This window comes from Peromyscus maniculatus, chromosome 5 (genome assembly GCF_049852395.1).
Source record: "Peromyscus maniculatus bairdii isolate BWxNUB_F1_BW_parent chromosome 5, HU_Pman_BW_mat_3.1, whole genome shotgun sequence".
Lineage (NCBI taxonomy): Eukaryota > Metazoa > Chordata > Mammalia > Rodentia > Cricetidae > Peromyscus > Peromyscus maniculatus.
This window is the reverse complement of record NC_134856.1, coordinates 50,913,266-50,929,311: the sequence shown is the minus strand read 5'-3', so window position 1 is coordinate 50,929,311 and position 16,046 is coordinate 50,913,266. Positions and strand designations below refer to the sequence as shown.

At 49.9% G+C, this 16,046-nt stretch overlaps 1 protein-coding gene across 3 annotated transcripts in view; it reads right to left on the bottom strand.

Moving 5' to 3' along the window:
* Plcg2 (phospholipase C gamma 2) overlaps positions 1 to 16,046 on the bottom strand; it is a 145,528-nt gene that overhangs the window by 85,979 nt on the left and 43,503 nt on the right. The window contains exon 1 of one of the 3 annotated variants that reach the window (XM_042277756.2): positions 79 to 387. The exons of the other annotated variants lie outside the window; for them this stretch is intronic. The gene's annotated coding sequence lies outside the window, so the exon portion shown is untranslated. Of the gene's footprint in view, positions 1 to 78; positions 388 to 16,046 lie in introns of those variants that run through there. 3 annotated transcript variants of the gene reach the window in all.

The following is a 16,046-nucleotide window of genomic DNA, read 5'->3' as shown; positions in this document are numbered from 1 at the left end:
CTAACAACAGACAAATGAAAATACAGTGATGGCTTGGTAGGTACAGGCTAACGACCTTAGTTCAACCCCAGAACCTACACAATGGTGGCAGAGGGGTGACTTCCACAAACTGTCCTCGGACCTCCAGACTGACACTCTCAGTTCTCACTATCTGGATACCCACGTTGCCATCTGCCGAAAACGCCTCATCCGGACCTCAGACCTCCAGTGGGAGGATCGAGTGCAAACAGCGAGGGCTTATGTCAGCAGCAGCAGCAGGAGAGGCCCGCCCCCACCACGCGCTGCATGCTGAAGACCATCCTGTATCAAACCTGGTGCCCCACTCTACGGGGTCCCTTCTGACTCAACGTCCACAGCTGATAAGCCTGCTACTATACTAACCGGGCTGGAATTCAGCTAGTGTTTTAACAGATTGTCTCATTGCCGTTTCCATGACAACACAAGGTAGAGAACGCACAGGAGAAAATGAAAACTCTGAACCACGACTGTACTGTGTGTGTGTGCGTTACATGAATATGTCCGTGATCGTGTGTATACATGGTGGAGGGGTGCCCTTGTGTGTGCGCATGGCGCACATAAAGGTCAGAGGTCAACATCAGGTGTCTTCCTCTATTGCTCTCCATCTTTCTTTCTTTTCTTTTTTTTTTTTTTTTTTTTTTTTTTGGTTTTTCGAGACAGGGTTTCTCTGTGTAGCTTTGCGCCTTTCCTGGAACTCACTTGGTAGCCCAGGCTGGCCTCAAACTCACAGAGATCCGCCTGCCTCTGCCTCCCAAGTGCTGGGATTAAAGGCGTGCGCCACCACCGCCCGGCCTCCATCTTTCTTTTTAAACATGTTTATTTATTTAGGTGTGTGTGTGTGTGTGTGTGTGTGTGTGTGTGTGTGTGTGTGTGTGTCACAGCACACATCTAGAAATCTAAAGACAACTTGTAGGAGTCAGTTATCTCCTTCTACCATGTGAGTCCAAGGGATAGAATTCAGGTTGTCAGGCTTGGGGACAAACACTTTACCCTCTGAGCTGTCTCTCTAGCCCTCCACTTTGTTTTTGAAATGTATTTGTACTTTACATGTATGCCTGTGCACTGCATGCATGCAGTGCCTGTGGAGGCCAGAAGAGGGTGCTGGATCCCCTGAAACTGGTGTTACAGGTGATTGGGAGCGACCATGTGGGTGCCAGGAACCCAGCGAAGGTCCTCTTCACGAGCAGCCAGTGTTCTTAACCACTGAGCCCTCTCTCCTGAACCTGGGGCTCACCAACCAGCTAGACCAGTGGGCCAGTGAGCCCCATGGGCTGGTCTGCCTCTGCCCTCCCAGCACTGGGGTTCCAGAAACTCGGGGCCTCGTGCAGACACAGTAAGCACTTCTGGAGTGCTCTCCACCCTGCTGACATTGTGTTTGCACATGCGGGGTTGCCTGGTTGCCGCCGGAATAAAACGGCTCACCAAGTAGCCTAGGGAAGAACAGCTTCCAGTCTCAGGTTTTACTCCTTCATGACTGGGAAGGCATGTGAGCAGAGTTCAGTCAGGAGAGGGGGTGGGGGGGGAGGGAGTCAGACAGACAAACAGACAAGAATCCAGGGAAGATATAATTCTCAAGGTTACACCCCAGTAACATTCTAGCTAGGACCCATCTCCTAAAGTTTCTAGAACCTTCCAAAAGAGTACCACCAGCTGGGGACCAAGCCTTCAATACATGAGTCTATAGGGATGGGCACTTCCCATCCAAATCATAACACATGCCCAGCAAAAAGGTCACTACAGCACCAAATACTCTTGTATTCTATTGAGTAGATGCTCTCTAGTTGTGTGGGAAAATGGGGTATCTTCAATAGTCTACTTTGAGTGTTAATGCTGAGGAAACTGGCTGGGGTGTCCAGACTGAGTGACAATCTTGCTGCCTTTGTGTCATGAATATGATGGAATATATTGCTAGCCCTACAAAGCTGTTGTCCTTCATGTTCTCAGAAATGTATTAGATTTAGGGGCTGGGGAGATGGCTCAGTGGATATGTGCTTCTTACGCAAGCATGAGGGCCTGAGTTCAGATCCCCAGCACCCATACACACCTGTAATACTGGCACTGGGGGTTTGAGACAGACAGGTCAGCTCCCTCACGAGATCACGAGCCAGCCAGCCTAGCCAAAATGGGAAGCGCTGGGTTCAGGGAGAGACTCTGTCTCAAAGAAAATAGTAAGACGGAGGGCAAATGGAGGCAAACAGCTGATGTTGATCTCTGGCCTCACACAGACATGCTCACACAGATACACGCACATGCATACACACACACACACACACACACACACACACACACACACACACACACACACACACACCACATACACACAAATATATTCAGTTCAGCAGAGGAGAAACAGCCATATTTGTACACGTGTCTACAACAGCACAAGAAGACACAGAAGATGATCCCCTCCTCCCCCATTTCCTGACAACAGGTACCACTGATGGGAAGGATATGGGGCAGGATGGTCAGGGGTCACTGTCTGTGCTGGTGGGGATTTCTGCCTAAGGTACACTCAGTAAAACAACAACCTGCCTTTGTGAGGCAGGCGAAGGGCAGCTGAGCTCGGACCATGTGCTCTTGTGTGGTGGAGCTCCGTGGCTGGGCTTCCTGCTTGAAGAAATAAGATAACAGCCACAAAGGAGGCCTGGTCTTTGCATGTCCCACCCCTTCCTGCCATCGTCTCGGGTCCTCCCCGGGTCCAGATACCCTCCCACCCTGGTTCCTGGAGTTAGCCACCCTCCTCCTTCCTGCCCTCCCCACCCTTGTCGGGGGGTGTCCCCATCTCCACTCTTTCTCGGTCCCTTGCCTTACAGCGTCCACCTCTGGTTGCCCTGTCTGAGACGTGACAGTAGTCTTCAGACTTCAGCCTCCTCCCCAGGCACGGTGGCTCACGCCTATTATCCCAGTGCTCAGAAAGCTGAGACAAGAGGATCAGGAGTTCGAAGCCAGTCTGGGCTACCTGAGACCCTGCCTCAAAAACAGAACAAGACAACAAAAAGCCTTCCCGTCTCCTTGCTCCTCCCACTCCTGATCTCCAGCCTCCTGAAGGGTCCCCTTGGGGTATCCCCTCACACCTAGAAGGTGGCCCTCTCTCCTGTTCCTGTCCGTAAGTGGCACTATCTGACAGCAGAGAGGAGCTTTACACAGCCTCCGGACACACTCGAGGGGGAAGACAGAGAGAGGGCTGGATAGCCGCTCACACGTGCTCATTTGTGGTGTTCCAGCACCACAATGAGCCCGCACAAGGGACGTCAGGGTGAAGTGACAGACAGACAAGGCCCTGCCCCAGAAGCCTGCTCTGAGTGGGCATGTGCTGGTCTGGTCCAAGTCTTAAAGTTGGGCTCAGACTGGGAAGAGAGAACAAAGCCCATGAGGGAGAACTGGAGTCCAAAGACCGCAGTTCAAAACCCAGCTCCGCTTCCCACCATTCTGCAGACTGAGGACCTGGCCTAGGCATCTCCCTATCTCAGTTCTACCCCGATGGTGACTTCGTTCCACTGCCCTGTGAACCAGAGGAAACAACCCATGGCCCCAGGAGGTCTGACAAAGTTCAGCTGCTGCGGAGATGTTCCCGTCCACCACTCAACAGCTCCTTCGCTTTACAGTAGGAGACCCAGGGCTGTGACACCTCGGCCAGGGCCCTACTTAAGGAATCCAAGGGTGCCAGGCTGTCTCACATGTAGCCGCATCCGACCACACACTGGAGACAAATCTAGCCCACAGCAGCCTGAGCAGCCTAGAGATTTGGAAGCGTCTAGAAGACCTAGGCTTGAAGCCCAACTCTTTTTCTCCTGGCTGTGTGACCCAGCGTGGTTCACTTTCCTCTGGTTTAGCTGCCACTGTTCCATGAGGAAATGCAGAGCCAGATACAGCCTTTCTGGACAAAGTCTTGGGTATTAAAAATTACTTGGAAACTAGAGCTATAGCTCAGTGGGTAAAGTGTTTGACATACAAGCGTGAGGACCCAAGTTCAATTCCCCAGAACCCACATAAAAATTCTAGTGTGGTGATGCATGCTTATAATCCCAGCGCAGAGGAGATGGAGACGGGAGGCTCGCTGGGTACGCAAAGTTGTCCTCTGACCCCTATATGCATGAGTACACACACACAAGCACACACACACAGACACACGTACACACACAAGCACACACACACAGACACACGTACACACACAAGCACACACACACATGCACACACACACACACACACAGACACACGTACACACACAAGCACATGCACACATACAAGCACACACACACATGCACACCATCTTAAGCACTAAGAATGAAGAGGAAAGGCTGTTCTTACTTAGTTAAAAAAAAAAAAAACAGTGACACCAGTTTCAGAAACTGTGAAGAGCCAAGGCCCTCCTGCTTCCATATAAAGAGTATGCTGGTAGGTAACCACACTCACACAGTGATGAATGCTTTGTGTTCCTGCAGAGGTATCAGTCCCTGGGTGAGGCCGAGGTGACAGAAGCTTCCCACCACCCCACCGTCTGCCCCAGCCACACTGTCAAGGCAGAGGCGGGGACACTTTCTGACGGTGAACCTGGGTTAAGTCAGGCCATGCTCAGCCTCCTCGTCCTTTCCTGGTTCTATCAACCCCTCTGCAGCCACCTGCCCTGCTCCGCTTTCTGCCACTGGGGGAGGGCCGGCTATAGGCCACCTGTCAGCACCCAAGGGTGCTGGAGGTGGAGCGGGCAGGTCAGAGGCCAGGGCACGATTCCAAGCCTGCTCTCCAGGCAGCTCACCAGGCATGGAACCTGTCATGATACCAGCACCCTTTGGTGGGTGCCTTTCGCTCCTTGTTTCTGGACTGGGGATGTAGTTCAGTGGGCACAGTGCTTGCCTAGCACACACAAGGCCCTGTGTTCGAGCCCAGCACACCCGAAACTGGGCACAATGATGCGCATCTGCAATCTCAACATTTGGGAGGTCGAGGCAAGAAAATCAGAAGTTCAAGACCATCCTTGGTTACATAATAAGTTCAAGGCCAGCCTGAGCTACATGATACTCTGTCACTCCCTACCTACCCACCCACCCACAATTCTTTTTTCAGTTTAGTTGTTTGAAAGTTCAGGGAGGAAGAGGAGCTTTATCCTCTGGCCACAAGCCCCTCCAATATGCAATCCTTTCAAACTCAATGCTACAGTGGCCCTTATATATGGCCCTTTCTCCTCCTGCTGGAAACTAAGTGAGAATGATTCCACACCCTTTGCTGTGTCTTCCTGTAATGTATCTTCATAAGCACTGGAAAAAAAATACAAACTTCACACCTCTGAACTGTGAAATCAATCTTCCTTCCTACAGAAGATTATAAATCAGGAGGCCATTTAAAATAAGTAGCAGGTATCACGCTGTATGTGTAGTGCATGTCTAGAAAGCACATTGTCAGGGGCTGGGAGATGGTACAATTGGTAAAGCGGTTGCTGTGTACCATGAGGACCTGGGTAAAATCCCAGACTCCACGGAAGAATGTCTGGCACATTATAAGCATATGCTTATAATCCCAGCACGATGGCGGCAGAGACAGGCAGATCCCTGAGGCCACAGCCTGAGATTTGGTCAGTCCCAGGTCAGTGAGAGACCTCATCTCAAAAACAAAAATAAAAACAAGATAGGTGGCATCTGAGGAACAATACCTGAGAAAACTCACTCGCTCGCTCTCTCTCCCTCTCTCTGGCAATCACACACACTCACACCCCCACACACTGTCAGCACAATGCAGAAAGGACTTGTTACCTCATATCAAGAATATTTAATAGTCAACGTGCTTTGCTATAGACCAATACTGTTTATAAAAATTACCACCTAAAGCCCTCAATACATAAAATCTGTTTCTAGATTCCTGCCTGTGATGGACCAGCCGGTTTCTTTGTTTGGGTATTCTGTTTGGTTTTTTGTTTTGCTTCGACGTAGCTGCTTGAATACTAATTGCTCCAACGGCAAGACAACTCTGTGATCCGCAGTGGCTGCAACTGCTGATACTGTGCAGCTAATCATTCTCCTCAGTCCACCTTTTTTCACTACAACAGATCAATTTTGAGAATGGTTTTGTGACTCTGGCAAAGAGAAAATCAGAACCATTCAGCGAGCATCATGGGAATTATCAAACAGCCATGGCTTCAGTGGAAATGAGACAAGACTGTTAAATTCTACCTAGAAACAATTGTCAGCTTGCTGCTGGGTTATAAAGAATAGGAAGAAATGAACCACCCAGAGGAGAAAGAAGCCTAAGTCGCTGCTCAAGACCCGTCAATGGAAGTAGAGGTCAGAAGAAGGTCACCTGGAGAAGGGACTGGGTCAGAGGACTCGGAGAGCAGCCTAGATCCAAGCTGGGAGATGATATCACAGAGATGCAATTGTATACTCTCCATTTGTGCTGTCCACGAATCAGAAGGGGTCTTTTAAAGAATCAGCTAGCAGTTCCGAAGCTGAGGTAGTACGTATGGCTAAGAGCAAAAGTTCCCTGTGTTGATACATTATTCAGTCTCTTCCTGTGGATACAAACTTCTACACATGCTGTAAAACTGAACAGTCGCCGGGACCTGAGTTCCGTTCCCAGCAAGCATGTAAAAGCCAGGCACAGTGGTGTGGACCAGTGACCCTAGCACTTGGCAGAGACAGGTGGAGCCTGCCAGCTAGCCAAGCCAAGTCAGGGGCACCAGACCCAATAGGAGACCCAATCTCAAAAATTAAGGTGCAGGAACTGGAGACATGGCTGAGAGGTTAAGAGCACTTGTTGCTCTTGTAGAGGACCTGGATTTGGTTCCCAGCACCCACATGGTAGTTCACAACTATCTCTAACTCCAGTTCCGGGGTAATCCAACGCCCTCTTCTGGCCTGCACAGGTATTACATGCACATAGTACTCTTAAATGCATGCAAGCAAAATACCTATATACATGTATAATAATAAATATTTAAAAGAAAAATAATTAAAAAAATATAACAATAAATATTTTAAAGAAAATAAGGTAGAAAGTGCTATAGAAAGACACCTGACATTGACCTCTGGTGCACACACACACACACACACACACACACACACACAGTTACAAAGAAGAAATGTAAAGAAAGAGGAAAAGACATTTTAGTGCCAAACAGATTTCTTTTTTTTTTTAAAGATTTTTTTTAATTATTTTATTTTATGTGCATTGATGTTTTGCTTATGGAACTGGAACTGGAGTCATAGACAGCTGTGAGCTGCCATGTGGGTGCTGGGACTTGAACTCAGGTCCTCTGGAATAGCAGTCAGTGTTCTTAACGGCTGAGCCATCTCTCCAGCCCCCCCAAACAGATTTCTTGTCCTGAGCAGAAACATGGGGACAGAGCTGAGAAGGAAGCGGTGTCACATGCTCCCGAGCTGACTTAGAAGTCACACCTGGTCAAGACGCCCGACCCTGAGTTGCTCCTCAAGGCACAGAGGAACGAGTCCTCCATCCCACCACTGGCTACTTCTCTGCTCCTGGAGCTGACTCCGCCCTCCACCCTTTAAGGACCACATTATTTCCAGCAAGGCCAGAAATAGATGCTCTTGTGGCTCCTGATAAGCAGGGTGCTGGAACCCAGAGGAAGTGTCTGCAGGAGGCCCAGAGATGGCTGGCACTGGGTGTTCTTTGGGGAAGGGCATGGTTTCTGAAATCAGCTGGGAACACAGTTGTGATGGGCACCAGGAAGGCTGGGCATGCTGAGCTATCACAGACGTGGCAAGTTGGGGTCCCATCCCAAAGGCAGCCCTCCACTAACCTCAGCCAAGCAGTGGCCCTATGCAACACACACACACACACACACACACACACACACACACACACGCACGCACACACAGTCTTTGAGGCTCAATCTTTTGGTGCACTGTGTTCTTTACAGGAAAAGAAATGTTCTTAGAACATTGACCCTTATCTCTGCTTCTACCAGCTGGTACAGAAAACCTTCTACAGCTTTGTCTCCCATGGACAGTATCGCTCTTCATCTCCCTTCCCAGGACCTACCTCTTGGTGCCAGAGGAGAAAAGAGAAAGAACTTTCATTAAGTGTGGGCAACACAGCAGGGTTTCTGTCACTTGTGTCCATGTGTAAGGCTACATTATCCTCAGTGTACTACACGTGGGGAAACTAAGGCAAAGAGTTAATGACCCACCCTAGGTCACACTAGTCACACCAGCATTTGAAACTGAGTGATCTTATGCTGCCAAATCACATCACTTTTTTTTTTCCAGTACAGGGAATTGAACTCAGGCTTCACACACGCTAGGTAAGTGCTCTACCACTGAGCCATATCCCCAGCCCCAAAGTCAGGACTCTTAACTGCTGGCCAGAGAAAGAGGAAGCCAAGACCCAAAGTTCTCTCCCCTGAAGCTGGTCACTGCTGCTCACATCCAGAGAGTTTTAGCTCTAGAAATTAAAACAGGCCTGTGGTTCACCCCACACACACACACACACACACCCCAACATGGAGAAAATGGCTCAGCAGGACAGGGATGGCTCTAGGATCTGGGATCCAGAATCCAGGCCCGCCTCCACTCACTGTGTAACTTTGATGAAGCTGTACTACCTCTCTCAGTGCCCAGTCATGAGAGGACAGTGGGACCTAGCAACTGAAAGTCCCCGGAGCGTGAAAACCTGAATAACATGGATTCAAAGTGAAAATGGCTCCAGCCTTGACCTTTGTGGCCCTGGAGACAAATAGAAATGGCTAATACTAAAGGTTGTATTGCACGCCACCTCCGCCCCCCCCCCCAAAAAAAAGAAAGATACGTGTAAGTCCTAACCCTCAGGACCTATGAATACAACCTCCTTTGGAAATAGAGTCCTTGAGGACATAGCCAAGTTAAGACAGGGTCACGCTGGAGTAGTCTGACCGAGAACTAGTGCCTAGCATCTCTGTAAGAAGGAAGAAGGCAGGTGTGATGGATGACACGTGCCTGTAATCCCAACACTCTGAGGGGGTGGGCGGGGGGAGCTGATCAGGAAGACCAACAGTTCCAAGCCAGCCTGAGCTATGTAGTAAGTGCAAAACCAGCCTAGAATACAGAGGGAGACACAAGAGACTGTATCTCAAAGAAGCCAGGGCTGGGGGGGGGGGGGTAGCTCAGGGGCATAATGTTTGCCCAAAACATGCCCAGGCCTGGCTTGGATCACCAATACTAAAGGGAGGAAAAAGGGGGGAATTTGAGAAAAGTCCCACACAGATGGAAGAGGACTGTCTACTGACAAAAGCAGAGATGGCAGTGAATGTGTCATGCCGAGCGCTGCCAGCCGTCACCAGAGGTGAGCAAGAGGCAAGACGCAAGAGCAGAGCTTCCCCAGGCTGTCAGGGGACCACAGCCCTGCCAGCATCTCAAAGCCAGTCACCTCCCCTCCAGAGTGTGAGGATGAGCCTCTGCTGTATTAAACCACCCAGCAGCACGTGTGGATACCACCACAGTGCCACAGAATGCTCTAGATACTTCTGTTATTGACAACTGTTACTCAGTTCTCTGGGGGAGGCTCTGGCTACACCATCCTGCTTTGTGCTCTCAGCATCCCTATGGCACAGTCATTATGACACTCATTTGCAGATGTGAAAACTAACCTCAGAGCAGACAAGAAGTTTATCCAAGGTCACACAGTCCAAGACAGAGCCAACACCCAAAACAAGGAGGAGGCACCATGGGGCCCAGCTTCCTCTACCTCCTTCTGCTGAGAAGGGCAGTATCCTGGAGACCAGGGGTGCAAGGCACTTTCTCTCTGTACCCACAGAGTCAAATCCAGGCTCTAGAGAGCAAAATGATGCAAAGACTCCATGAGAAGAATCCATCCAACCCCCAAGGAAAGACTTCCTCCTCACTATCCAATAGAAACCAGAGTATGCCGGGCGGTGGTGGCACATGCCTTTAATCCCAGTACTCGGGAGGCAGAGCCAGGTGGATCTCTGAGAGTTCGAGGCCAGCCTGGTCTACAGAGTGAGTTCCAGGAAAAGCACAAAGCTACACAGAGAAACCCTGTCTCAAAAAGACAAAACAAAACAAAACAAAACAAAACAAAAAAAGAAAAGAAAAGAAACCAAATACAAACCAAACCAACCAACACACACCTCAGCTCACCAAGGAGGCCATGGGCTGTCAGGGGTGTTGGAAAAGGACAATCTCCTTCAAAACATACCTGTCAAATTATCTTGTAAATAATTACATGTATGCCCATAGATTAACACCACTGCCTACCGAGGTCAAAGAAGTATCCTTGTGCAATGGGCAGTGATTACTGCAAAGACTCTTAGCTGGTCAAGGTACTGAGACTAAGTAGCTGTTGAGTGCTCCACCTTATATGAGACCTCTACCTCATTTTTTCCCAGGCTCAGGCAACATTATGGAAGAGGGGACAGAAAGACAGCAGAGAGCCAAAGGAAGGGACGGCATGCTGTGGAATGATGTCTTTGGGCATGAGATGGCCATTGTACAAGAGTTGTGATTTCCTACACAAGACCTGCACAAGATTAGGCCCAACAATGTTCTATCATGGAGGGGGCAGGACTCACAGTGCCACACCCCTCCCCGGGGATTTATATGCAGCTAATGGTGGCTGGGGGGAGGGAGAGATATGTTCTTTTTTCTATTTTTTTTTTCTAAGACAGGGTTTCACTGTGTAGTCCTGGCCATCCTGGAACTCACTCTGTAGACCAGGCTGCCCTTGAATTCACAGAGATCTGCCTGCCTCTGCTTCCTGGGTGCTGGGTGTGGCTATTGGTAAGGTGCTTATGCTTCTGGGAGCAACTTCTCAGCCCTGTAAGTAACCCTAATTAAACTTAGCAGGTCACACACACACAAAATGAAGATTGGAGGGAGCAGGTGGGAATAGGACCAGTAAGGGAGGCAAGAGAAGATAATGAGAGTGAATATGATCTAAAAAAAAAAAAAAAAAAAAAAAAAAAAAAAAAAAAAAAACACTAAATTCATATATGAAAATGTCAGCGTGGGTTATGGATAATTAATACTGGCCAATAAAAATAATTTTTAAAAAAAGAAGTAGATCCTTAGAGAGGACAGATGGGCCTTGGTCCCCAAGAGTTCCCCTCCAAGAAAGAGTTCTTGCCTTTCTCAGACGTCGAAAAAGTCTGCCACAGTCTTCCAAGAGGCTCCTTTACAAGAAGCCACAGCCACAAGACCCCAGAAGTAGTGGCAGCTACTCAAGGTTTCATTGTCCGTCAGCCCCAGGCCAAGGCCTTTCTTTCCACAGAGTCCCTCTGCCACTCTGTGATGTGAAGCTCTTCACTTCTTCCATTTTGCAGAAGAGGAAACCGGCTTGAGCAGGTTAGACAAGCTCTGCCCGAGCCCTGCTGGTCTGGAACAGAGCTCAGCTCCTGAGCCAAGACACTCACACCCACGGACGGATGGATGGCCATTCCACCAGCAGCCGGGAGAACACGGAGCACCGCCAAGGTCAAGTGCCAGCCAGAAACATCTGACTTGGACAGAGAACAGACAGGGCCTCCTTGAGGTAGATGCCAGCTCCAGCCCCGCCAGCCCATTCATCTTCCCGCCAACCCCTGAGAAGAAAGTCCCTTTACCTAGAGTGTCCCCCCCCCCCCCCCCCCCCGCGACCAGAAGGTGCAGCCATGAATTTGGATGTCAAAGCTCTCGAGGTGGTGGATAGACTGTCCCATGGTGAAAGGTCTGAAGATGGGTGGGAAAGGCCATTTCCTCAGTCTTCCTGATTTCAAGGGGACTCCCACGAGGCCTCCCCAAACACCTTGGGGGTAAAGGGTTAGACTAACTATAGCCAGATCCTTTTCTTAAAGCCAAGCCAGTGGGTGGGGACTCCAAAGGCCAAAGCCAGTCATCTGGTAAGTCAGGTGGGATGCCTCTCTACCTGGTGTTTCAGGAGTCTCCAGCTTCGCCCACTGGGACAAGGCCACACTGGCTCAGGAACCTTAGGCTGAAACACATTCACAAGAAAGGGGCTCCGATGAGGTGTGGGCAGATGATAGGAGAAGACATGGTCTCTGAGAGATCATTTGGGAGCCCTAGTGATCCTACCTCACACCCAAACCATGGCCTGTGTAGCTCCCTGGGCCTGGAAAACCTTGGGGGGCACGGATCTTACTATTTTTTTTTAATTATTTCTTTTGCTTTTTTTTTTTTAAATTTATTTATTATATATACAGTGTTCTGTCTGCACATATCCCTGCAGGCCAGAAGAGGGCACCAGATCTCATCACAGATGGTTGTGGGCCACCATGTGGTTGCTGGGAATTGAACTCAGGACCTTTGGAAGAACAAGCAGTGCTCTTAACCTCTGAGCCATCTCTCCAGCCCCGGATCTTACTGGTGTGTGTGTGTGTGTGTGTGTGTGTGTGTGTGTGTGTGTGTGTGTGTGTGTGTGTGTGTGTGTTGTATGCACTAGTTAGTGTGGGTATGTGCATGTGTGTGCTGTATGTACTATTTAGTGTGGGTATGTATGTGTGCATGTATGTCCTGTATGCACTGGTTAGTGTGGTTGTGTGCATGCGTGTATGCAGGTGCATTTGCACATGCGTGGAGGCCTGACGTTCACATCAAGTGTCTTCCTGAGGCAAGGTTACCCACTAAACCTGAAACTCTTCAGTTTGGCTTGGCTGGCTGGCCGGGGAACTTCAGAATCCGAAGTCTGCCCCTTCAGCACTGGGGCCTCAAACCACTATGGCCAGCTTCTCATGTGGGCACTGGGGACCCACACTTAGGTCCTTACACTTGTACAGCAGGCATTTTATCTACTGAATCATCTCTTCAGTCCTCTCATTCTTTAAAGGAGTGATTTTTCCCTCAGCCCATGAGCTTTTCTGGGGCCCTAAACCCTTAATACAGAGTCCTCCTGCTGGGAGCACCCCCTTAGGGCCGAGATGAGAGAAGGAGATGGCTCCAGAGGCACCAGCTCTACAAGGCAGCTCAAGCAGGACCAAGTGCCCCACATGCAGGCCTTGCTCTGAGGGCCGCCTCTGTGAACCTCCCCTTCCTCTCGCAGACTTCCTCTTTCCTGCTTCTTGCCGCATTTTACAGTAACCACTCAAGGTCCTTGGGTGACCATCACGGCCCGGCATCAGGCTGCACACACAAGGGACCACCAAGTAGCCACTTCCGGCCCTTATCCTGCCCTCTGGAGCTGACCGTCACCCACATGGACCAGGTGGCCTCTGCCTCATCCTTAGCTTTGCAGAAAGGAGGTCTTGTGAAGATGAGGCATTGGGCCAGCTTCTATCAGACTCCCGGAAGTTTAATTAAGGTGGCATGTTGGGGCTGGGAATGTAGCTCAGCTGGGAGCATGTTTGCCTAGCATGCACAAGACCCTGGGCATCATGCTGCATACCTGTCATCCCAGCCCTCAGGAGTGGATGGATACAGGAAGATCTGAAGTTCAAAACCACCCTCAAGTAGATAGCAAGTTCTAGGCAAGCTTGGGCTATATCAGATGTCTTAAGAAAGAAAGAAAGAAAGAAAGAAAGAAAGAAAGAAAGAAAGAAAGAAAGAAAGGAAGGAAGGAAGGAAGGAAGGAAGGAAGGAAGGAAGGAAGGAAGGAAGGAAGGAAGGAAGGAAGGAAGGAAGGAAGGAAGGAAGACTGCTACTGAACCTGAGGATTATTCCTGAAAAGTAGAAGCCAGATGAGGTAGTGGCCAGGAAGGGTCTCTGATCATGTCCTCCAACTCCACACCATAACAGTAGCAATACCCTGGCCAAGCACTCTTCATGAGTGAAGGGTTCAGAAGCACTGCCTCCTTTTTCTCTCATGCTATCACGATCAGCCCATTCCTCGGAGGGGAAGACTGAGGCTAGACTATGACTCCCTCCAAGCTCGGAAGCTCAGAACTGGGACCCAGTGAGTCCCTATAGGACAGCTGCCTGCAGAAAAGGCTCCGTGTGATAGAGCGAGGACAGGGCCCAGCCCCAGGCTCACTCTTGCAAATGAGTCCCCCGCTGTGGTTAGCAGGCCAGCCCTTCATTTCCCCACCAGGCTCAGCGTTTTGCAAACCAAGACGAGGCTGGCCAGGGTGGCCTCCCAGCAGTTCCTGCTGCAGCCAGCGGCGAGGTGAGCAGTCCCTTCCCTCTCAGAGAAGGCAGGACCAGGGGCAAGAGGCGGAGCCCCGGGTGTCCTGAACACCCTCCAATCACACAGGTCAGCCTGCGCTCCCCACCCCGCAATGGGAACAGGAGTTTATTTTGCTCCATGGCCTGATCCACAAGCCGCCTCCCCTCCTCCCAGCAATGGCCAGGGCCCCAGCTTGGGGTCCCTAAACAACCCGGTGTGTCATGCACACCTCTTGTCACCCCTCTGGTCTCCACTTCCTGCTGGTAAGATGAAAACCATAAACAACAGGGACATTGAGGGTTTAAAAGAAATGAGTTCACGCCCAAGAGCTCATCGAGTGCCTGACACACAAGCCTACACTCAAAAGATTGATGCTGTCAATCAAAGGTACTCATGGTCAATGACAGTGTAAGGCCCAGGGGCCAGACAGTGCTCGGGAAGGCAGGGGACAAGGCAGATCCAATCCCTGCGCTCAGTAAATCAGCATATATAACATTTGTCAGTGATAAATACTGCAAAACTTAACCAAAGCAGAGTGCGGCATGATGGGAAGAGAGAAGCGCTCTCTGAGTGATCAAAGTCTCCCTCGGGAGGTGACATCTAAGCTGACATCTAGGAAAGATTGTTCTAGAAGTTGCAGATCTCAGCTCAGTCGGTTAGTCACTGGCTGTGCAAGCATGAGGTCCTGAGTTCGGATCCTCAGCACCCATGTAAGAAGATGGAGTGTCAAACATCTGTAATCCCAGCCCTCGGGGAGGAAAAGGAAATGGGACTCACAGGCTAGCCAGTCTAGCCAGAACAGCAAACGCCAGGTTCACTGAGAGACCCTGTCTGGAAAACAAGATAAGGAAGCAGGTGAGACAGACAGACGTCAACCTCTCGCATCTACAAGCGCATGTGTGGGCAAGCACACCACACACATGCATTACACTGCAAAACACACACACACACACACACACACACACACACACTTGAGAGATGGCTCAGTGGATAAGAGCATTTACTGCTCTTGTGGGGGACCTTGGTTAGGTTCCCAGCACCAACATCAGATGGCTCACAATCACCTGTAACTCCAGCCCCAGGAGATCTCATGCCTTCCTCTGGCCTCTAACGGGGCCTGCATACCATGCTACACATAAATTCATGTAGGCACACGCATATACACATAAATTTACAAAACAAATTTAAAATAAGGAGAATTATTCTAGGCAGAGCAACAGTAGGTGCAAAGGTCTTAAGGTGGTGGAGTGTAAGGTATGTTCTAGGGAAAGTAATGCCATGCCCTGCTGGGACACACGGCAGCTATTTCCTGGAGCCTTCATGTCACACTATGCTGGCATATGTCCTTTCCAGCCTGGACATATGCTCACACCAGCTCCCTGCCCCCACATAAACTGGTTGCTTCTTGCACCCAGAATCTAGTCCCTCCCCTTCTCAGGCCTTTTTAAAGTGGTCCATCATCCCCAGAGGGTCCTCTGGAGCCTTCTGTGTCCCTCAGCAGATAGTTTTTCCAATTACATATTTGCTATTCTATTCCCTCCCTGACCCTGGAAGGAAGACTTGCCATCCTTTAGTCTGCAACCAGGACATTCAAGAATGTGCCAGATGCCAAGTAGGGACTTGGTGAAAAAGCAGAGCAAGCCCCCATGACTGTAATAAAACACCATGACCAAGGCAAATTATAAAAGAAGGTGCTCGATTTGGCCTACAGCTTCAGAGAGTTAGAGTCCATGATGATGGAGCAAAGGAGTAGCTGAGAGCTCACATCTTTATCCACAACCACAAGGCAGAGAGAGAGAGCACTGGGAACTGCAGAAATCTTTGGAAACCTCAAAGCCCACCCCCAGTGACACACCTCCTCCAGCAAGACCACACCTCCTAATCCTTCCCAAACAGTTCCACCAACTGGAGACCAAGCATTCAAACATAGGAGGCTATGGGGCTCTCATTCAAACCACCAAACCCACCTTGATTGGGCACTGTTGGTGGGG